We start from the raw sequence: 23,700 nt of genomic DNA, 5'->3' as shown, positions 1-23,700 counted from the left end.
GGAAACCGTAACATCGGGAGACCCCAAAAAGGAAATTGTCCCAAACAAAAATCACACATGGCACACTCTAATATGAACCCGTGCCATAAGTGTGGTAGCTCCCCAGCACACGCAAAGCATGACTGTCCAGCAAATGACGTAAAATGTCACTCCTGCGGAAAAAAAGGTCTCTACAAGCGGGTGTGCACATCATCAAAAATTGCAGCATCACATTCACTGGCGAACCATGGACGGTGGACTTAGACATTAGACACAAACATGTGCCGTTTAAGATTGATAACGGTCCAGATGTCACTGTCATTCCAGTAGATGTGTTTGAGGAGATTTTTAACAAAGACTTACCTGCCCTCAAGGATGCAACAACGCTGTTGCTGGGTCCCGGTCAAGTCCCCTTAGATGTTGTTGGGGTTACTAGTCTGCTGTTAAAGAGAGGTGAAAAACAGTCTGAGGAAGATGTGTACATAATCAGAAATCTCCACACTTCTGGGCAGACTGGCTATTGCAAAGCTCAAGCTTGTGGCACAATTAGATAACATTGATATGGAAACACTAAAGATGAATTATCCAAAATTTTGCAGAGGTCTGGGAGAAGTACGACAGCCATATGTTATCAGGCTTAAAACAGGGGCTTCTCCATTCTCTCTTAAAACCCCAAGACGAATCCCGTTATCTTTAATGAACAAGGTTAAAGAGGAGCTGGGTCATTGGGGGTCATTAGCAGGGTGGAGGAACCAACACACTGGTGTGCTGCATGGTTGTAGTCCCAAAGAAGTCAGGTGCTATTTGGATATTTACACCTCTCCAAGTTCAATGAGTCAGTTCACAGGGAAAATTATATTTTGCCACCAGTTGAACAGACGGCCATAACTTCTTCAAACAGCTTCCTTTCGGAATAACATCTGCTCCAGAACACTTCCAGAATAGAATGGCTACAGAGATCACTTATGGGCTGGAAGGCACGGTGTCATATTGATGATGTTCTGGTATGGGGGAGAACAATGGAGGAACATGACATTCGTCTGCATTGAACAAGCCAATGCATTCCAGGCTCTAAAAGACTTACTGTCGTCCCCCCGTTCTGGCCAAAAAATGTCAGCTGATGCTTCGTCCTACGAACTGGGGGCTGACCTTATGCAGAGGTGGCAAGAAGGTTGGAAGCCAATAGCTTATGCTGAAAAAACTATTACAGGTTATAAAAAATATTAAGTAGCACAACTGTTTCCAACATTGATGATAAATCATCATATCAGAATGATCTCTGAAGGATCATGTGACACTGAAGACTGAAGTAATGATGAAAATTCAGCTTTGATCAATGAAATTAAGTAAATTTAAAGATTTTACAATACATTCAAATAGTCAAACAGTTAGGCTATTTTAAATTTAATATAAAACATAAGTTGCCTTGGCAGCCTGAGCACTTGTGCTGTGGCACAGAGTTGACAGCACTTTCTGAAATAAATAGTTTGAATAGACTCATTGGAGAATTGTGAGTCAACAGAGCTCAGTTGCGGTCCAGTTTCCCGTGTGGGCAGTAACACTCAGAGACAAGTGTTCTCGGTGACTGTCACAGATCTGCACTACATCTCCCATCACTCTCCTTGTTTCCCACCTGCACGTCATTCCCAATCACTCACACCTGCACCTCATCATCACCGCCTCTATAATTACAGACATCTCACCCCAGCCAATAGTCCGGTCTCGTTTACACATAGTGGACTATTCTCCCTGTCTCCAGCGTCTTCCATTCCTCTGTGTCTCCCGAAAGATCATCCTTTGGACTCTAAAGCCGAGTTCAGGCTGCACGATTTTCAAAGTTGGGTCATTGTTCTTTTCACACTGCGTGACTATCTAGGGTAACATTCAGTTGCTGGTGTGTTCACACTGCACGATGAATCGGCGACAGGAGTCACACTGCATGACTTTCAGGAGGAAGAATCGCCGACAACCTCTGTCTGGTCCGCAAACTACGTTTCGCAGCCAAACACACACGAGAAGTGTTAAGGAAAAAGCGCAAAATCCCGCGTACGTAGACCGCAGTTCTCGCGCGAGACTGAAATTGTTATTAAAAATTATAGCCTGCAAGAAGCTTGCGATCCAAATTGTCTGTGCACTGATTTGCAGTGAAAAGGAGAAAAAGAAAAACATAAGCATGAGGAAATAACTGGGAAGACAAGGAGAGCAAGGAGTGTGTGTTCTGCAAAGAGAGTTGGGGGTAAATAAATAATTTTGCAATGTGCTGCTGGTCAAGCAAATGTTTGTGCTTTGTTTTTGTTTGATATAATTGTAAATATATCTATTATAATACTGATATTGTGGCCTATAACTCCTCCCCGAACTCCCCGCTGCCCTGTATCTTGCTCTCTCATTGGCTGTCGGTCATCGCCGATGTAGTTTTCAGTCAGAACACTTTTCACACAGCAGGATTTTTAATCGCCGACAGGTCCAGAATATTTAGCATGCCAAATATCTCACGGGCGTCGGTGACTCATCTGCGATTCACTTTGATCGTGTCTTTGCTCATTCACACTGCGTGATTGTCACTTGCGTGAACGAGCACCGATTTGCCTGTGATTTCGGGCATTTGTCGGCGATTTCTCAAAACCTGTCGGCGAGCCAAAATCGGGGCTAAAATCATGCAGTCTGAACTCGCCATAACCTAGCTGCTCACTTTTTCACAGTCCTATTATTGTCAATAAACTCACTGTTCACCTTCCATCTTCCTCTCCAGTGTCTGCATTGCATAACAGAGACACTTCCACCTTCTTGTGCTTTTTTTCTTCCCTTTTTCCGTTTCCTTTTTATAATTCATGATGTTATGACTGTTGTGTGAATAATTTTGCTTATTAGTGTTATACATGGTGGTGAGAATTGTGTTATTTGAGTTAATGTATTTAGTTAATGCACTTAAGTATATTTTGGGCCACTTTGTAGTTTGAGTATCAAAGATATTAGCAACTTTTATTTTCTACTTGACTACATTTTTTAATAAGTATGTAGTCTTTACTACAATACATTTTTGATGAGTAATGCAATTACTTTTACTTTTGCATGGCACCTAACTTTTTCTGCAGCAGTCTTTCTCTGTTACATAAGAAGAAATATTGCCATCTACAGGGCATTGAAGGTACTATCTTGTGTGTTTTGCTCTTACTCACCCAAACTTGTCATCAAGGCTACTTTTCATGAATGCGAGTGCATTAGCAGGTAGTTGCTGAATCTCAGGCGTTTCATATAAGAGATGAGGATATGACTGCAGCTGGTGATGAGGCTGAAACCAGCTTGTCCAGTGCAAGTAGGCTTTAACTATTTAATTTTAAGTAACACTATTTTATTTATCTGTTATATTGAAGAGACCTTTTGAAAGATCAAAAGAGCACTTGAGCTTAACTGAGACTTGAGTGTTTGTAGACGTTTAAGAGGTTGTTGTATCGACCTGGATTTATTGCAGTTTTTAGGTGTTCAGTTTTATTTAGATTTTAGAGAACAAACGTGATTGCTCTCCTCACAGATCAGCTGTTTCTTGTTTTTCACTGGCATGTCTCTCAGGTGTTGGAGGATTAGTGCATATCTGAGCCAACATTCAGTAACAATAAAATACTGAAGTACTATTAAAATCAGATACTCTTAGACTTTTACTCAAGTCGTATTGGAATTGGCAACTTGTAACTTGTAATGGAGTAATTTTCAATGTAAGGTATCTGTACTTTTACTCAAGTATGGTTGTCAGGTATTTACACCTCTGGTGTTAACTGAGCTCAGGTTGTGATCGCATTGATGCAGGGACATTCTCTCCGAGGAGACAAGAGAGGCAAAGCCTCCTGAAATACTTGGATAAGAAAATAATAATAATAAAAAAATCAAAGCAAATATTTAGAAATATGAGATTAAACTGTTTATGTTAGTGACACTGTCCACAGCAACATAAACATTCTGGATCCACAAATGAACCTGACTAGTAAATAACTCACACACTTGGATATCACTGCTTTGTCATGTCTGAACAACTTTATTGGCAAGGAATTTTAAATGACATGAATCAACAATCTGTGAGTGGGGCGATTTAATTGAAGACTCAGCTTGGGGAAATTAAAAGGTAACACATCTCCATGTCTGAACTCTAGTACACAAATAAAATACAAAAAATATGAAAATTGTCACTGCATTCTTACAGTTAATATTTTGGAATAAATATAAGTATGCTAAAAAAAATGAAACTAGAACATAAATGTACATTACAATTTAAAAAAATGAGAATTTGCCTCTTATTTTCACAAGAAACCCGATCTGCATTGATGAAATTTGAAGTGACTTGCACCTTGTGATCAACACAATAATAGTGTATAACTTTTTGAGATTTTAGTCTTACACAGACACACACACACACAATGGGTTCACTGTTCCTCCAGTGTATTCTGTTGACTCCAAATTCTCTGAAGTGCCTTCTTATTCGCCATTACCTAGTTCTGATGAGATTACACTGCCATCTAAAACCTGTTATAAAAAAAAAATCACATTTACTTTAATGCTTTAACTTGTTAAATCCCATAAGCAGTCTCATTTATCAAACTGTTTAAAAATATAACCATATAAAATAGAATCCTAATTTACACCATAGATATTGGAAATACTGTTCATGAAGTCACATATTAGCAACATTAGTTTTCTACGGTAACACTTTAGAATATGGACAAATGTCTTTATGAATGGGTCACTGAATCATTGGCTCACTTGATTATTTGAAAACTGCGGATTCATTCTGTAATGAAACGTTAATTTGGTGATATTTTATATAGAAAAATAATTATTATTATTAACATTTCTACTGCACCGCACCGCACCCCGGCCTAGACCTGTACATTTCTGATGTGGCTTTGTATGGAACTTTGCACATGTTGATTGTCTGAGAAATTCTATGGAATGGATTTAGATTATATTAAATTGGAAAATTTCTATTTCACTGGTGAAATTGAGCTAAAACAACAAACAATATTGTTTTTAGAATTCAACCATATTAACTTCATGTTTATTGAACTGTTGTATAAAATCAACACGTTTGCAATCATGCAAATATTCAGGAAAAAAAACATCACACTTGTATGTGATATTGCTAAATTATATCAAAAACTAAAAGACTTCCTCATGCAGTCAGTCATTGCCCTGCATCATGTTCATAACTAAACTGCATGCAATGTAAGATGACATACAAGTCTGAACTGGGACGGTACATTAAAAGCAAGTGTGTTTTATTCCATAAAATGAATTGCACCAAATTAACACGTTAACAAATGTAAACTAGGGGTGTGACGAAAACACTAACCTCATGAGACGAGATGATACATGATAGTGGGCTCAAGAGAACAAGACTTTTAACATTATTTTTAAGAAATCTTCAATGATGAAAAATATGACTGAGGAAAAATTGTATTTTATTCCACTAAAAGTAAAAAAAAAAAAAAAAAAAAAAAGCAAAACAATGCAGGTGTGTTTTGAAATGTTTCAACAAATAATCATTTTGTAATGAATGTCACTTCAGTTCTAATTTCTAAATATAAATGATTATTTGCAGTAAAAGAACAATATAAGAACCGTATAATGCAAGCACTGTAAAAGGTTGTGCCACAAAATCTGTCATGTTGATATCACGAGATAGCTTTTCACCTCGATGAGAAATATCATCAGGTATTAATATTGCGAGATCTCATGGCACAAGATCTCGTCACACCCCTAATGTAAACAAGCGAGAGCTTGTTGTAAAGTGTTTCCTTTACTACTCACCGCAGTGTCTCAAGTTTATAATCTGCATCATTCCTTATATCAGAAAGCAGCTTCATTCCTAAGTCTGTCAGTTTATTTTTGGCCAGATCCAGTTCTCTCAGATGTGAGGGGTTTGATTTCAACGCTGAAGCCAGAGCAGCACAACCATGATATGTGACACTGCAATCACTTAACCTGCAGAAAACAATGACACTCTCCTCAATTTTGTGTCCTTCTGTATGTAGAAAGCCATTTACTAATATCTCTGTTAGGTATGAAAATAGCTAATTTTCATCCAATCATGTTTATATTAACAGTAAAAAGAGCGAAAAATTAGAACCGTAATTTGAAAATAAGTTTTCAAATATATTGTTTCCATAATTTTTGCTTTCTTACTCAACCCTCTACGTAAACCTTCGCAATAGAATCGCCATTGGCTAGTATTTTTTTTTTTTATATATATATATTTTATATATATATATATATATTCCTCCATCAGATTATCTTTGTAAAATAGCACAGCTTTTTAAATATATGAACGTACACTCTTAACATCAGTCAATCTAGCATTATATTATGATATTATGATAATCAAGGCGAGACACGGCAGGCAAAAACATCGTTTTTTTTTACTGGTCAATTTTAAGATTTTTGGATATTTTTCTTCAATAACATGTCTTCTTTCAGACTTCCGAAATACACATTTAGGTCTTTATTTTACTACACTTTGTCTGTTTGCGTTTGTAGATTTCTCATAAATTCAACAAAAGTTGGCGTTCTTAATCAACATGCTGCTACGCGATCGCTGTCTGCACCGTCATCACATGCACCACTGGAAAGCTCTCTCTCTCCTGTACAACACTGTCGGATCCAAATATGGTCATTTCCATTTAATCAGCAACCAATCGTGAAAGTAAAAGGGCTGAATGCGCAATCTCATTGGCTGATGATAAATCTTTAAAGCCCGTTTTCTCAAAATGACTTTTCTCTCATACTCCAAGTCCGAAATCTCCACTTCAGTAGCACCTATATACACCAAACTTTCCAGTCTTGTACCTAGTTATATTATGAGGACATTTACAGAGGGATTTGTAAATATATTATTCCTAGCCTGATTTATATAACATTTTATGGCGAAAATCTTTTTAAGGCTATTGACAGTATATTCTGATTAACAGGATAACAAAAGTAGATATCCATAAATCCCTCTGTAATTTTTTCCCATCTAATATGTGAACACAATGAAAAAATAATTTTTAACCTGGCTTTATCCAATACTCCGATTTTTTATTATATTTTTAAAATATATGCAAATTAACGCATATTTAATTAGATATTGCCTAATTTGCATATTTAAACATTAAATTACAGAAAACTTGTAATACATTTTTTTTCTCATCTTAATGTAGGTAATCAACTGCAAAAGTCTCATGGTGATATCTGCTAGTTAAAATTTTTACCCTATTCACCTGTAGTGTCTCGCCTTAATGATAGAGCTTTAGTAGAGCTAAACTAAACTAAATAAAACTATCAGAACTAAATAAAACTATTAGAACTAAAATTTGGTATCCATGCATGAATGCATATTTGTCATTTTAACTGAATTTAGGACTGGTGGTGGTGCTTAAGATATTGTTGGTCATTCAGTGTTTCTGTAACGTTGTCAGTGTTCGCTCACTACCGGAGAAACCGTCATATCTTCTGCTTGTTCTTAAAAGCTGAATAATTCCAAATTACACGTTTACATGTAGCATGTCGATTTTGCATGTCATGTAAGGCTCTCTTGCTCTCTCTCTCTTTTTGCGTGTGTGTGAGAAACACAGTACTCACAGCAAGGCGCTGGGGAGTCATGTGCCTTCACACTAGAGTTTACGGTACGTCAAATACAGGTATGCTGCACCTCCATTGAGCTGCATTAAAATAGTACAGATCGCTTGACGGAGAGAAAAAATCTCAAGCGCTCAGTCAGAGTGTTCAGCAAATAAAAATATTTATATGCAAAACTTATACTTAGCCTCACACCGGCAAGTAAACTAAGAATTTATTAGCCAATGGTAGACATTATTTAGTTGCCCAGAGTAAAGATTTAGTCGCATAAGCGAGTGATTTACTCGCATTGTAGAGGGTTGTTACTCCCATCTTTCCTTTCACGCTTTTGTCATGTGTGAATCTTACCACAATTTCTCCATTTTACAGTGAGGATTCTCCAGTCCTTCAGAGAGATGCTTCACTCCTGGGTCTTTTAGTTTATTCCAGGAGAGGTTCAGTTCTCTCAGGTGTGAGGGGTTTGATCTCAGAGCTGAAGCCAGAGCGGCACAACATTCATCTGTAACATCGCAACTGCTCAAACTGCAGAGAACAATGACATGCCATATAAGGAGTAAATGTATTATCAGAAACTAATAGCAACCTTAAACCATGCAACAAAGACAAAAGTATGCTTCAGTTCTTTTTCTAAATTATAAGTCAAAAGTTTGGACACATTACTATTTTTAAGGTTTTTGGAAGAAGTCTCTTATGATCATCAAGCCTGCATTTATTTACTAAAAAATACAGAAAAAAATGTAATTTTGTGAATTATTATTAATTTAAAATAATTGTTTTCTATTTTAATATACTTTAAAATATAATTTATTTAATTTATTTAAAATTAATTATTTTAATTTGTGTCCTTAGTAATTCGGACTTGCCAAGTTCAACTCAGGCGCACAAACTCCCGAGAATGGGAGGACACAAGGCTGGTAATTCTGCAAATGGAACAGCAGAGTTCTTGATAATGTCACTCAGCTCACAGAACTTGGGTCACAGAACTAATGTGGACAATTATCCACTAACTGGTATTTATATTATAAAATCATGTTTACACAATCAGTATAATTATTAAACAAGACATCAGTGTTAATTTTGACAGCAAATTCTGATTTAGTCTTAGTCTTAGTCTTTTGAATAACACACCATTTAGTTTTAGTCACATTTTAGTCATCTAAAATCTTTTAGTCTTAGTCTAGTTTTAGTCGACTAAATATCATAAGAGTTTTAGTCTTAGTCTAGTCTTAAGTCTTTTAGTCTTAGTCTAGTTTTGTTTTAGTAGAACAAATATTAGCAGATTTTAGTCGACTAAATCTAGTCGACAGTGGACCTGACTAAATGTTTCCATCAGTCTGTTATGGAATGGTATTAAGGTTTGAATATGCAACAGGGCCTACATACACAGATTTAACGGCTGTAATACAAAATATGTATTTTATTTTATTCTTAATGTCAAAAACACTGACTGTAGCTTTTTCACAAAAGATAATCTCATCAGTGTTAATTTTGACAGCAAATTTTGATTTAAAATATAATGGGTTTAAATCGAAATGCATTCATTTAGAATTTCTCTAAAATTTACAAACCCATATACTCCCGGAGAAAACATTAACCTGCTAATATGAATGATTTTAAAGTTTGAACGTGCAATACAGATACAGATTTAACTACTGTAACTTAAAAAATGTCTTAAAATTAAATAAAACCACTTTTCCTAAACACAGTCTTCTTTTCAATGAATGATAGATATGAATTCTTTATAACTTGCATACATCATTCTCTATTCTTTCAAACAGACATATTTATTTGTATGAATTAAATATAATTAATCCTTATTTTAAAGCTATTAACGAGCAGTGGATGCTTTTCTCTTTTTCTTTTGTTGCTTGATCAATATTAAGGACACAGACCGCATTAGGTTTATTACCCACTGTCACTTTAAGACATTGGATCATGTCAGTCCAATGACATGCGGATCCAATTGCACTGATGCATATATGATACATTCACAACTGTTTAAGACATAACCCACATTATTTACGTGAATACTCTCACAAACGGACATTTAGACATAATGTTGTGTGTATTTGTCGATTCAGACACGAAAGAGAGCTCAATTCCATACTCGCGCGCTGTATAGGTGTCTGTGAATGGCTGCACGCTTCGGGTCGGGTGTGTGCGCACAGAAAACCGTACCGAATATGTAGCTATTTTTTGCGTCGTCACTCTTATTCAGATCTACATGTCTGCTCTACTCATTCTCCCAGACGTTTACATGTTTTAACGTTTGATGAGACATGCCAACTCGTGTGCCGCTGGGAAGATCAGCACGTCACAGAACAAATGTGTGCATCTAGGCTGCCACAAATGCAGGACATCAGAGCGGATCGCTTTCCAAATCGTCACTATCTAACATTTTCGTCTAGTTTTTATTCGTTGACGAAAATGTCAATAGATTTTCGTCATAGTTTTTGTCATTCAAAACTAGTTTTTATTTAGTTATCGTCTCGTTTTCGTCTTTGAAAAAATGTCGTTGACGAAAATAATGACGAAAATTATTCGTCAACGAAATTAACACTGCAAGACATTGAGAAAACAAGAACTACATCAATATAAAGAATAAATCAAGAAAACTCTTCAGTTATCAGTTGTCACATTTTTCTATGTAAATTTTCTATCATAATACAATTGTTTTTAAATAAAGGAAAAAAAGGGGGGAACATAAGATGTCTTATGATGTGATAATAAGAGTGAAGATGAATCTGAAGACCAGTTCAAATTTAATACTTGCAGACATGATCTTACCACAGTTTCTCCATTTTACAGTGATGATTCTCCAGTCCTACGGAAAGCTGCTTCACTCCTGAGTCCCCTAGTTTATTCCATGACAGATCCATTTCTCTCAGGTGTGAGGGGTTTGATTTCAGAGCTGAAACCAGAGCAGCACAACCTTCATTTGTGATTTCACAATACCTCAACCTGCAGAGAACAAAGACATTATATTAACTCTTTCAGTTCATAACACAGATTAAGCAGAGGGTTTATTACCAAAGAGAGAATACTATAATACATACATACATATATATATATATATATATATATATATATATATATATATATATATATATATATATATATATATATATATATATACAGTCAGGTCCATAAATATTGGGACATTGACACAATTCTAATCTTTTTGGCTCTATACACCACCACAATGGATTTGAAATGAAACGAACAAGATGTGCTTTAACTGCAGACTTTCAGCTTTAATTTGAGGGTATTTACATCCAAATCAGGTGAACGGAGTAGGAATTACAACAGTTTGTATATGTGCCATCCACTTTTTAAGGGACCAAAAGTAATGGGACAGATTAACAATCATAAATCAAACTTTTACTTTTTAATACTTGGTTGCAAATCCTTTGCAGTCAATTACAGCCTGAAGTCTGGAAGGCATAGACATCACCAGTTGCTGGGTTTCATCCCTGGTGAAGCTCTGCCAGGCCTCTACTGCAACTGTCTTCAGTTCCTGCTTGTTCTTGGGGCATTTTCCCTTCAGTTTTGTCTTCAGCAAGTGAAATGCATGCTCAATCGGATTCAGGTCAGGTGATTGACTTGGCCATTGCATAACATTCCACTTCTTTACCTTAAAAAACTCTTTGGTTGCTTTTGCAGTATGCTTCGGGTCAATGTCCATCTGCACTGTGAAGCGCCGTCCAATGAGTTCTGAAGCATTTGGCTGAATATGAGCAGATAATATTGCCCGAAACACTTCAGAATTCATCCTGCTGCTTTTGTCAGCAGTCACATCATCAATAAATACAAGAGAACCAGTTCCATTGGCAGCCATACATGCCCACGCCATGACACTACCACCACCATGCTTCACTGATGAGGTGGTATGCTTTGGATCATGAGCAGTTCCTTTCCTTCTCCATACTCTTCTCTTCCCATCACTCTGGTACAAGTTGATCTTTGTCTCATCTGTCCAAAGGATGTTGTTCCAGAACTGTGAAGGCTTTTTTAGATGTTGTTTGGCAAACTCTTATCTGGCCTTCCTGTTTTTGAGGCTCACCAATGGTTCACATCTTGTGGTGAACCCTCTTTATTCACTCTGGTGAAGTCTTCTCTTGATTTTTGACTTTGACACACATACACCTACCTCCTGGAGAGTGTTCTTGATCTGGCCAAATGTTGCGAAGAAAAGCATGTTGTGACCAAATGCTTCAGAACTCATTGGACGGCGCTTCACAGTGCAGATGGACAATGACCCAAAGCATACTGTGAAAGCAACCAAAGAGTTTTTTAAGGTAAAGAAGTGGAATGTTATGCAATGGCCAAGTCAATCACCTGACCTGAATCCGATTGAGCATGCATTTCACTTGCTGAAGACAAAACTGAAGGGAAAATGCCCCAAGAACAAGCAGGAACTGAAGACAGTTGCAGTAGAGGCCTGGCAGAGCATCACCAGGGATGAAATCCAGCAACTGGTGATGTCTATGCGTTCCAGACTTCAGGCTGTAAATGACTGCAAAGGATTTGCAACCAAGTATTAAAAAGTAAAAGTTTGATTTATGATTGTTAATCTGTCCCATTACTTTTGGTCCCTTAAAAAGTGGGTGGCACATATACAAACTGTTGTAATTCCTACACCGTTCACCTGATTTGGATGTAAATACCCTCAAATTAAAGCTGAAAGTCTGCAGTTAAAGCACATCTTGTTCGTTTCATTTCAAATCCATTGTGGTGGTGTATAGAGCCAAAAAGATTAGAATTGTGTCAATGTCCCAATATTTATGGACCTGACTGTATATATATATATTAGCTAAGGCACTGTTAATGCCTGCTGTGTTAACCGGTATAATACTTTTCTTCTTAACCAGTAAAATGTCAAGTTATAATAAATCTTGTTCCAATGTTTGGGGGAAATAGTATTGGTGTTATATTCAGTGATTACAATAGCCCCATGACCATTCAGATATGGCCATTTGAAAAATGGATGGATTATAATATAAAATTATATAATAGAACCAGCCAACTTCAAACACTGGATGAACCTGAAGCGTTTCATTTTTAATTTTTTTTTTTTTTTTTACACTTCAGAGGAAGACCTAATCACAGGGATTTGTGGGAAAAAAAAATGTTTGTGACATCAAATCTTTGTAAGATATTTTAGATTTTATTTCAGACACATAAAACTGGTCCCTGTTATTTGTGACATAAGTTATGGTTATTTGTAGGGGCCGTGACATAAAGATATGTTTTTTGTTTAATCACTCATGATGAAAGCATAGTTTTTCCTAAACTGGTCTGTTTGACACTAATAACTGATCTTTGATAGAGTGTTATGCTTATTTTCAAGTCAAAGTTAAAATCTGGTTCAGTAATATTAGTTCATAATAATTCTTAGAGATATTATTTTACCACAGTTTCTCCAGTTTACAGTGTAGATTCTCCAGTCCATCAGAAAGCAGCTTAACTCCTGAGTCCCCAAGTTTATTCCCAGACAGATTCAGTTCTCTCAGGTGTGAGGGGTTTGATCTCAGAGCTGAAGTCAGAGCAGCACAACCTTCATTTGTGATGTCACAACTGTTCAACCTGTAGAGAACAATGAAACATGAACAATGACACACTCTTCTTAGTTAAGAACACAGTATTTTTCTAGAATTAAAATTGCCTATAAAATAAATAACCTAACGGATATAATTGTTTGATAACCAATCAGGGCTGTGAGATCACAAGTTCATGTTTTTTCAAAACATTGCTGAGATTGATTGAATTTACACCGTTAAAGCTTTACTCCTGAATCCTGTAGTTCATTCTCAGAAGTTTCAGATCAAGTTGACAATCAGAGTTTCATTTCTATTTCAGTTTACAGACAAACTCAGGACTCAGCAAAAAACGTCTCAGGTTACGTATACAACCCGGTTGTCTTCCTTTTCTCTAAAAAGGAAGATGCGATGATGCATCTTGGTGTTGACACTATGGTGAATGCCCTCAGTGTGATCGGTGTCTGAGCACATGTACACACATGCCAATCCACTGGCAGACCGCAGTCCATGACATCGCAAGCAGAGTGCCTGTGCATATAAAAGGCTGCCTAAGTTACACCGAATCAACTTTTTTGTCTGAAGGGGACGTGCAAGCATGGTATGTATGGCAACGAGACACAGCATCATATTCCCCTTCTAAGGGAACCAAGTTACATACGCAAACTGAAACGTTCCCTTTCAAAGTAGAACTTTGACGCTGTGTCTTGGTGTTGACGTTATGTGGAACTAGGGATGGGCAAATGAAGCCTCATGAAGCACTGAGGCTTTCCCCTGAATGTTTTGGAAAAGATTTGAAGCATCTAGAGTGTCGAAAACAGCGCCATCTTGTGGCAGGTCAAATTTATAGCAACCATGTTTATGAGCAGCTATGTACGCAACACCGTTGTTTTATCCATTAAACACAAATAAAAGCCTGACAACGCTAAATGTTCAGTTTTCTGATAATATAATTCACATATTAAAGTATGGCAATAAAATAAATAACAATTATATTAATACTATACAGAAATAAAAATAAGTAAATGTTGGTCTAATTATTTTATGGTTTCTATGCTGTTTATGTGTCATAATATATGATCATGTAAAATAGGCTGTAGGCTTATATATATGTTAGTTATAATGTTAGTAAATGGACTTAAACTCCCAAAAACCTGTAGAGTAGTGGTCTGGGTTCAAACATTCCGACACGCAAAGTGAAGCATTCACGTGACTGGAAAGAAAGTGAGGCTTCGTTTTTCATTGATCAAGTGTTTCTCTGAAAACAATACGCGCTCCGGCACTGAGCTTCATGAGAAATTGCACTTTGTACTCAATACGCGCTTTGATGCTTCAGTGTCAAATGTAACATCACTATATCCACTACACCATCCTGAGGAAATGACTACCCACAGGATGTGAATATAACAAAGTAACATAACTTAAGTGACTCAGAGGAACTAGTCAGAGTCAACCAGCATGTCAAGCACATCCTATGTGATTTGTGTGGAAATTTACACAGTGGCTCTATTCCCTAAAGCCAGTGCCTCAAGCAGAACATATTTTGGTGTAAGTGGCTCATAGGGAGCAGCCTAATGAAGGAAGCATGAAAAGCTTTTCTGGCATTAGCAGTCAGTACCTCGAACTGAGAGTACTGAGAAGGGCAGGAAACAACCTAGAGGTATGCCACCATCCAAAAGGGAGCAATGTTCCTCCTGAAATAGAATTATTAAGGGAGGGAGACAAACGAGAGAAATGGGACACATTGTGGTTTGCCTAGAAACTCTCATTTACCAGGCTCTCTACCCTCAAGAGAATAACAGGGGAGCTTAAACCCTAGTTGAAACCTCAATAATAATTGGGGAGTGCGGAACTAAAAGAAAGGGATGTTATGTGGTCTGTTCTCATAACTCTTATTTACCCAGCTCATACCCTGACTAAGTCAAGGTACTCTCCAGAGACCTGTTATGGCCAGCAACCTCCAGCGTTGCACAAAAGGGGGCAAAGATAAGACGGACGCCACCAGGCGATCTACCTCTACTGTCATCCCTACTCTACACAGATCATACTAGAAGAGGCATATGAAATAAGCATGCAAACCTAATTCAAACTCGATATGAATAAACAGAGAGGGTGGTAAACAGGAGCGTGGGATGCAAAGCATTTTGCCCAACGAAACCCCCATACATCATGCTTCATGCCGATTATAGCTACTGTTTGCATAAAATAGGCAGCACTGCTCCAAGCCTGATAAAGAAACAGGCAACAGAGTGAGTGGTTTCCGCTCATTTCTCTACTTTTTTTTTTTTAAAACAAACGTTAACCTCTAACTCTGTCCTTATCGCTCGGCAAAGGTCGCTACAACTAGCGCAAAAAGCCCAACAAGGGCTTTTGGGGGTAAGTGTAATACCTCCGACACCTCCCAGCCGAAATGCTGGAGTGGAATTGATGATAATTTTCTTTTTTTTCTGCATCATTACCAACCCCAAGACTTGTGATTGACTATTAAAATGAAGAAGGCAACTGTGAAGAGGAGGGCGCATCATTCCAAGCAGGCTTTTGAATCCAGCAGATTGCCTGAACTGGTGAGAGGACATCAGGGAAATTGACACCACCCAAACTCCTCCACCACCTCAACCTGTGGCCATCATAAACAGAGTGAGAGCAGAGCTTCTTCACTAAAAAAATTTTACAATGAGCTCATTCAGCTCCCTCGAGAATTGAACACGCTTCTAGGCAGATAACACAGAGTTCATGTGTATCCTTTTGTGTCATAAAACAAGGACACAGAGGAACAAACTTCCTGAAAATCTTGTTCTCTATTGCCATGTGCTACAAAAACAAACGTCTACTAGAGACAAAAAGCTGATGACGTGTAATTTAGGCACCCTTCTATATGCATGGATGCTACACGTGTGATGTCATGGACTGTTGTCTGCCAATGGATTGGGGTGTGTGTACACGTGCTCAAACATCGGTCATGCCGAGGGCGTTGCCCATAGCGCCAACACTAAGACACAGCGTTAAAGTTACACTTCAAAATGGAACTGGACATTCAGAATATATTATTGCAAATGTTAATCAAGTGTAATGTATTAAACTCATGGACATGCAAAAATGTTGATGTCTTAGACTTTAACAAACTCTACAGAACTCAATTTAAATAATTGTATAAAGTTACTTACTGAGCTAATCTGTATGCTTTAACCACAGGCAGCATTTTTAGAAGAACTTCATCAGCTTTCATTTGTGATCCAACAAAATCTTTGAGCTTAAACACATTCATCTCTTGCTCAGATGTCAACAAAACAAAAATTAAAGCTGACCACTGTGAAGAGGACAGTTTCATTTTATTTACTGTTCCAGCTGTCACATAATCTTGAATTTGCTCCATTAGTGAACAGTCACCTAGTTCATTCAGACAGTGAAACAGATTGAGGAATTTCTCAGGAGAGGGATTCTTCTTGATCTTCTGTTTGATGTACTGAACTGTTTTCTCTTTGTTATGCAAGCAGTTCCCTGTCTCTATTAGAAGGTATTGTAAAAGAGTCTGATTGCACTCCATTGAGAAGCCAAGAAGGAAACGAAGGAAAAGGTCCAAATGTCCATTCTTACTTAGTAATGTCCTGTCCACAGCTTTCTGATGGAGATTTGATAATGAAATCTGTTTTGATGATTTATATTTCACAAAGTTAAAATATATATTTCACAAAGTTAAAATATCTGGACAAAAATCTTCCTTTGTAAACCAGATCAAATACATTTGTGTTATATTTTATGAAGGACAGATGCACATATAGAGCTGCTAGATGTTCTTGAATGCTCAGGTGAACAAAGCAGTACACTTTCCCCTGATACAAGCCAAACTCCTCTCTGAAAATCTGAGTGCACAATCCTGAGTACACTGATGCTTCTGTCACATCAATGCCACACTCAATCAGGTCTTCCTCGTAGAAGATCAGGTTTCCTTTCACAAGCTGCTGAAAAGCAAGCTTCCCCAGTTTGAGAATCATGTCTTCATCTTTCACTGTCTTCTCATAGTCCTTCTCATGTTTGATGTTGGTCTGAATGATCAGGAAGTGTGTGTACATTTGAGTGAGAGTCTTGGGAATCTCATCACTCTCTGCTCCACTCAACATCATCTCTAGAACAGTGGCTGAGATCCAGCAGAACACTGGGATGTGACACATAATAAAGAGGCTCCTTGATGACTTCAGGTGTGAGATGATTCTGTCAGCCAGACTCTGATCACTGATTTTCTTCCTGAAGTATTCCTCCTTCTGTGGCTCATTGAAGCCTCGTACCTCTGTCACTCGATGGACACACTCAGAGGGGATGAGATCCGCTGCTGCTGGTCTGGAGGTTATCCAGATGAAAGCAGAGGGAAGCAGATTCCCCGCAATGAGGTTCGTCAGCAGCACATCCACTGAGGCTGATTCAGTCACATCACACAACCTCACATTGCTCTGAAAATCCAGAGACAGACGACACTCGTCTAGACCATCAAAAATTAATGACACTTTATATTGACTGCTGGAAATATCCAGTTCTTTTGTTTCTGTGAAGAAAATGTGAAGCAGATCTAAAAGACTGAGTTTTTGGTCATGTATCAAATTGAGCTCTCTGAAAGGAAGTGGAAATATAAGGTGGATGTCCTGATTTTCTTTCCCTTCAGCCCAGTCCAGGACGAACTTCTGCACAGAGACTGTTTTTCCAATGCCAGCGACACCCTTTGTCAGCACAGTTCTGATGGGTTTGTCTTGTTCAGGTAAAGACCGGAAAATGTCATTGCATTTGATTGGTGTGTCCTCCATAGGTGTTCTTCTGGATTGTGTCTCAATCTGTCTCACCTCATGTTCATTACAGTCTTCACTTTCACCTTCTGTGATGTAGAGCTCGGTGTAGATCTCATTCAGGAATGTTGGGTTTCCTTGCTTTGCGGTTCCCTCATACAGACACTGAAACTTCATTTTTAGTTTTGTTTTAACTGCATTGTAGACTTGAGATTCATTGCTATAAATTTTAAATAGTAGATTATTAGTATTATTAACATATACAGAATTCAAATTGATCATTGTATACAGTCCAAATAATCTTTCTTGTAACAATTTGTTTACTGAGATTTGGAAAAAAACTTCAGTGGCTCTAATAAGCCACTATTTGTGAGAATATCAGAAATGAACTTTTGTTCTATGCTGTTTGTTTTTAGATGGGAATTATGGTCTCACTCTTTGTCTCTGATACTGATGGTCTGGTTATTTTTCCAGCTGATCTGTCCAGTTTCTCTGTCTGACTCCTGCTGGACTCTGAAAAATCATTAAACATATTTTTAAAGTCTTACACATGAAAATGTCTTCAGACAAGCCTGGTGGTGGAGGAGGCTGAATCACTGAAATAAAAAAAACAATAATATGTAATAATGACATTCATAGGAGAATAAATGTTGTGATCAGAAACCATAGTGCAGAAGATCTTACACGTTTGTAACAACCCTTAAACACAAAGTCTGCTAAAATGAGGCAATCAATACCAACTAATTCTCAAATTACAACACAGTTGACAATAAAAAAACAGTTAGTAAGGTAAACAGTAAAAAGTAAGGTAGTCCGTGTGAAATGACTGACTGTGAAAGCTGTATATAATATGAGTAGTGGACACAGTAGTGCAACTGTGCAAAAGTTTGTGACCCCTCATCTTATGAATTATACTGCCATCTAATTACCTGTGATCAGGAAGGCGGCCTTTATCACTGAATTTTGGAGGACATCCCATTGACCGGTCACTCTTCATAGACACACAACTGGGTTCTGATATATCTTTGTTGACTGACCTTAAAAAGAAAGATATTATCCTATTTTCAGAGGTCATTCAGTCATTTTAATAATTAATATACACAGGTATGGTCATAAGTTAACATAACCCTTGTACAGTCTGCAAAATGTTAATAAATAAAACTAAATAAGGATCATAACATTTTTTTAAAAACATTTTTTTTAGGACTGCCCTGAATAAACTACAGTATTTTACATAACAATTGTATACATGCAGTCCACAAGACAAAACAATAACTGAATTTACACAAATTAATCAGTTCAAATTAATCAGTTTGGTAAAAAGTCACATTACACTGTGTTCCACTGAGGTGCTGAGCTTAAACTTCAAGGAAAAACATACCGCCTGTGTTTGTTTTCTATCTAAGGATGTGATTGCAGGGGTTGTTTAAGGTTATGAGAGGCATGTGATCATGCCAAAAAGACAGATAAATCAACAGCCTCCCAATCAAAATCCCCAGGTTTTATGACTAACCTGTGACACTTGCTGGAGAACATAATGTGTCAAAGATAATCAATAGGCTTGTTTGAGATGCACCTAGCCTCGCCTGAAATGTATGCGAGAGTAGGCGGCTGCAGTGAGAGAGGAGTGAAAAAAGCGCAGGCAATACGGACAGTTCTCTCTTCTCGCAGTGGATCTGACACCTGCGAGATCAAAGACGGATATCGCGGGATTCACGCTCGTGCACAGTGTTGCTAATATACTGGATGGAATTTAAGTTCTGTTGCTTTTATATGAAAATAAATATAATGAACATATGACACCCAAGTAGCCTACTTATTTAATTCCATTCCAAGTATTTATCAATCTTTTTTTCTTTAACCCTCTGGGCTTCTTCGTATAATAGTCACACTTAGCTTCCTCCCGCCCGAAAACGGGCGAAGCCTTAAAATTTTACTTTACTTTTTCCCAGGATAACCAATCAAATATATTTTTGTTCTATAATGTTTTCTGATTATTATTTAGAATTTTTAGAATTTTTTATGATACTTTGCATTAATTGTATAATTTTTATGGGCTATGTTTTCCATTAGAATTAATATATATCATTTTATTTTATTTATTTTATTTTATTTTTCAATAAATGCAACATTTCACATCAAAATAGAGTGCAGGCCAAAAAAAAAAAATGTTCAACTGAGAAGAGCGCCATCTAGTGGCTTCAAAATGTATTCATTTGTGTCATGTCCTATAACCGCCTATAGGCGGCCTATAGCTTTTTTATTTATTTATTTGATTTATTCCCATTCGGAAAGAATTTTTTTTTATTACTAAGCAACCACTGAATGGAACAACACAAATTATATATCATTTTAAAGCTTAGGATACATTTATTATCCTCTAAAACCAAGTGTACCGCCAGCAGGCGCCACCTAGCTGCAAAAATATTCTTTACCATATTTTTAAAAAATCTTGCCTTGATTAACACAAAGTTGATGTCATTTGAAAGCTTAGAGTCTGAACTTTACAGTGAATGTATCCACTTTGAAAAACTCTTAAGTATTGCTGAGTTATTTGCTGATAAATAGAATTTCCTTTTTTTCATAATCTATAAAATAATGTACTGCAATGTGTCAAAAACATCATACAGCTCATGAAACATTCTCAGATAATTGAAAATGGCACTTCATTTTTTACAGCATATTATTACAATTAAAATGAGCGCAAAATTAACATAATCTATTGCTTTTATGACAAGATATTCTTCATGGAGAAAATATTGCCCATGAGGGGGTGTCAAAGACTGTACAAAAAGGCTGTCTCTTTTCCAAATGCTGTAACTTTTGATTCCTTTATCCAAAATTTTTATTTTTTTTTTTATCCAGATGCAGCTAACATGTAGGGGGACTTCACTAAAAAAGAATTTTCCTCCTACCTTATTTCCTTCCTGAGTTATTCCATGACAAATAAGAAAGATATGCAAAATCATAATAAAAATTATATATATATATATATATATATATATAATAAAAATTATATATATATATATATATATATATATATATATATATATATATATATATATATATATATATATATATTGTCTTTTATCCGTTGTTTCTTGGCAGGACAATGTCCAAAAGTAATGTAATTTATATTTTCAAAAAATTTAAAAAGAGTTCTTTCAAACGATACCTACCTTTTGACTCTCCTTGCTATAGTTTTGGAGTTATTATGATTATATAATTTTTATATAGTTTGGGGCAAAATTGGCTGTTTCAGTCTTACCAGTTCATTTCTCTCTGTGTGTTTGTGTGTGTGGGTGTGTGTGTGGGGGGGGAGGGTGTCTTATTTGCACTCTTGATGTTCTAGAGTGTCACCCCTTCATTGCTGTACACTTTTTTCAGCACAGTGGCTGATCTGTAGCTTGTACCACCAAAAGTTTCTCTGAGTTTTCCTATTTTTTCGTATTTCCCATTCATTTTCATATGTCGCCCGTTTTCGGGCTGGAGGAAGCTAAGTGTGACTTTTTTTTTTACGACCCTTTAACATATCAGAATCATCTCCTTGATTTTTTTGTGTGTTCATATAGGTAATAAAACACAAGTCACCAAGTTTCACCCCCATCCGATGAAGCAAAAAAATTAAACAATTCGAAACGTTCAAGTTATCGCCCGTTTTCGGGCGAAGAAGCCAGACATATGTGGTTTTTTTTTTTTGTTGTTTTTTTTTAAATAAAAATTACATTGCATAACCCATAGAGATCGCATTGTCAAGATAGTTTGGGAATATTCACACATAACGTATACACAAAAAACATGATATCAGAGTTTTAAAATCAAACATTTTAAAAGAGAACAATACATCACGGTTGTTTAAACCAATGAACATCAAGCTGTGTCGTCAGTAAGTAGTTTCCCATCATGCTTTTGATCAGCGCAGTCAGTGGAGAGCAACTGCGCTCGACTGCAGAATCCGACAGGTGCGCCTTGCGGTCGCGAGAGTTTTTTGACATACGTCAGCATGACATCAGAGCAAGGCGGACCGCACTCGGACACATTTCTAACCGGCATGCATCTCGCGCTGATCACCGGTGATCGATTCTGCGCAGATTTTGCTCATCTCAAACAAGCCTTATGTCTCTAAACAACTCCATCCACTTAGTTGATTTGGTCACACTTTATATTATTTGTCCCTGACTACTATGTACTTACATAAAAAAAATAAGTACAATGTACTTATTGTATTCATTTTGTATTGCAAAACACTTGTGCTGCTATTGAGGTGGGATATGGGTAAGGTTAGGGACAGGTTTGGTGGTATGGGTAGGTTTAAGGGTGGGTTAAGGTGTAAGGGAAGGCTTAACAGTGTAATTGTATATGTAATAACAGAAATGAATTACAGCTGTAATTACATGCAGGTATTTTGAATATAAGTACAATGTAAAAACATGTGTGTACACAATAAGTGCAAAGTATAAAAAGATTAATTTAAATTAAATTAGTTAGTAAATAGTAGTTCAAGGCACCTAATATAAAGTGGGACTTTTCACAATTTCCATGTTATATTTGTAGGTCATCTAATTACCTGTAACCAGGAGGAAAGGCTTCACCGTTGAATTTTGGAGGGCATCCCATTGACCGCTCACTTTTCATGGACACACAACTGGGCTCTGATTTGTCTTGGTGGACGGGCCTTAAAGATCATAAATATATAAAATAATATTTTTTAGAAGTCACTTAATGTTATGCCATGTTTGTTGCATAGCAACATGCTGTTATGTCTGGAACTACATCTAACGGAAACATGCCACTTAATGAATTTGTATAAAAATGTTTCAAAGTTTATAAAAGCAATAAGGCACTCAAACATTCTGTATTGTGAAAACAGAGTTCAAGCTCTGATCTCTATGTGGATGTTTTGTAATGTATGTATTTAGTAATACGGCTATATGAAAAGATGCCATTAGATCTTTTAATAGTGACTTAAATGTGAGTAGCTATACCTGATTCCTGAATTCTCCATCTCTAAATGTTTGTTTGTCGTCCTCATGAAGGACTCCACCGCTGACTCCAAGAAACAACTACACAAATAAAAAGCCACAAAATGATTACTGAAAGTTAAATAAGGAGAGACAAAGAACCTGAGTGTGTTCTGTTTGGATAGATACACTCATGAGAGCCTGCATGCCCATCATTTTAGTCGTATTTTAGCTTTTATGCTTTATATTCTTCTTCTTTTTTACGAAATATATTTTTTAAACAGTTAAAGTTTACATTTTGAAACATATAAATGTTTATAAATGCCAAGTAATATCAATTGTACTGTCACGATCCAGGTTCTGTGCCTTTTGTTTTGTATGGTGAATTCAAAAACAAAGGAGAGTTTGATCCAATTGCAGTGAGTTTAATAATAAAATAAACATAATAACAAATCCAAACAAAAGACTTGACAAAAGATTCACTGCACATGCACTGAGACGAAAGATTCATGAGACTTAAAATTAACTAAATGCGTTTAAACTGCAGCTGACAAAAACACAAAGGACTGAGTCGCGGTATACTAGATCATAATCTACCATTTTTAACACCTCGCCATAACACTTACCTTGGTCGTAGGCTATTTCGGTAGACAAATTGTTGCAAAAGCTTTCATAAACTTTTAGGCCACAATAAACATTGCGGTGTTTGTTGCTCTTTGTTTTGCTGGCCAGCATTTCTACCGCCTAGAAGTAAAATTACAAAAAGACACATTTCGAAAGTAACAGGAGAGCGAATAGTAACCTGAAAGAGATAGATAGAGAAACCTTTGTAGCAACCGCTAAACT

The 23,700-nt window shown here is 36.7% G+C and overlaps 1 pseudogene across 1 annotated transcript; it reads right to left on the bottom strand.

The window, feature by feature from the left end:
- Nucleotides 1-3,981: 3,981 nt before the first annotated feature.
- LOC308693001 (NACHT, LRR and PYD domains-containing protein 3-like) lies at nt 3,982-23,699 on the bottom strand (annotated as a pseudogene). The gene is made up of 11 exons (XR_014032248.1): nt 23,481-23,699; nt 22,879-22,956; nt 22,461-22,568; nt 18,823-18,930; nt 18,329-18,406; nt 16,286-18,113; nt 12,997-13,170; nt 10,372-10,545; nt 7,933-8,106; nt 5,779-5,952; nt 3,982-4,494 (listed from the first exon to the last, which is right to left on the bottom strand). The product of XR_014032248.1 is annotated as an NACHT, LRR and PYD domains-containing protein 3-like (transcript).
- Between the last annotated feature and the right edge of the window lies 1 nt (nt 23,700).

The sequence above is a fragment of the Scardinius erythrophthalmus genome (genome assembly GCF_964197995.2).
Source record: "Scardinius erythrophthalmus genome assembly, chromosome: 7".
In the NCBI taxonomy this organism is placed as follows: Eukaryota; Metazoa; Chordata; class Actinopteri; order Cypriniformes; family Leuciscidae; genus Scardinius; species Scardinius erythrophthalmus.
The sequence above is the reverse complement of the archived record's forward strand: the minus strand, read 5'-3'. Positions and strand labels throughout refer to the sequence as shown.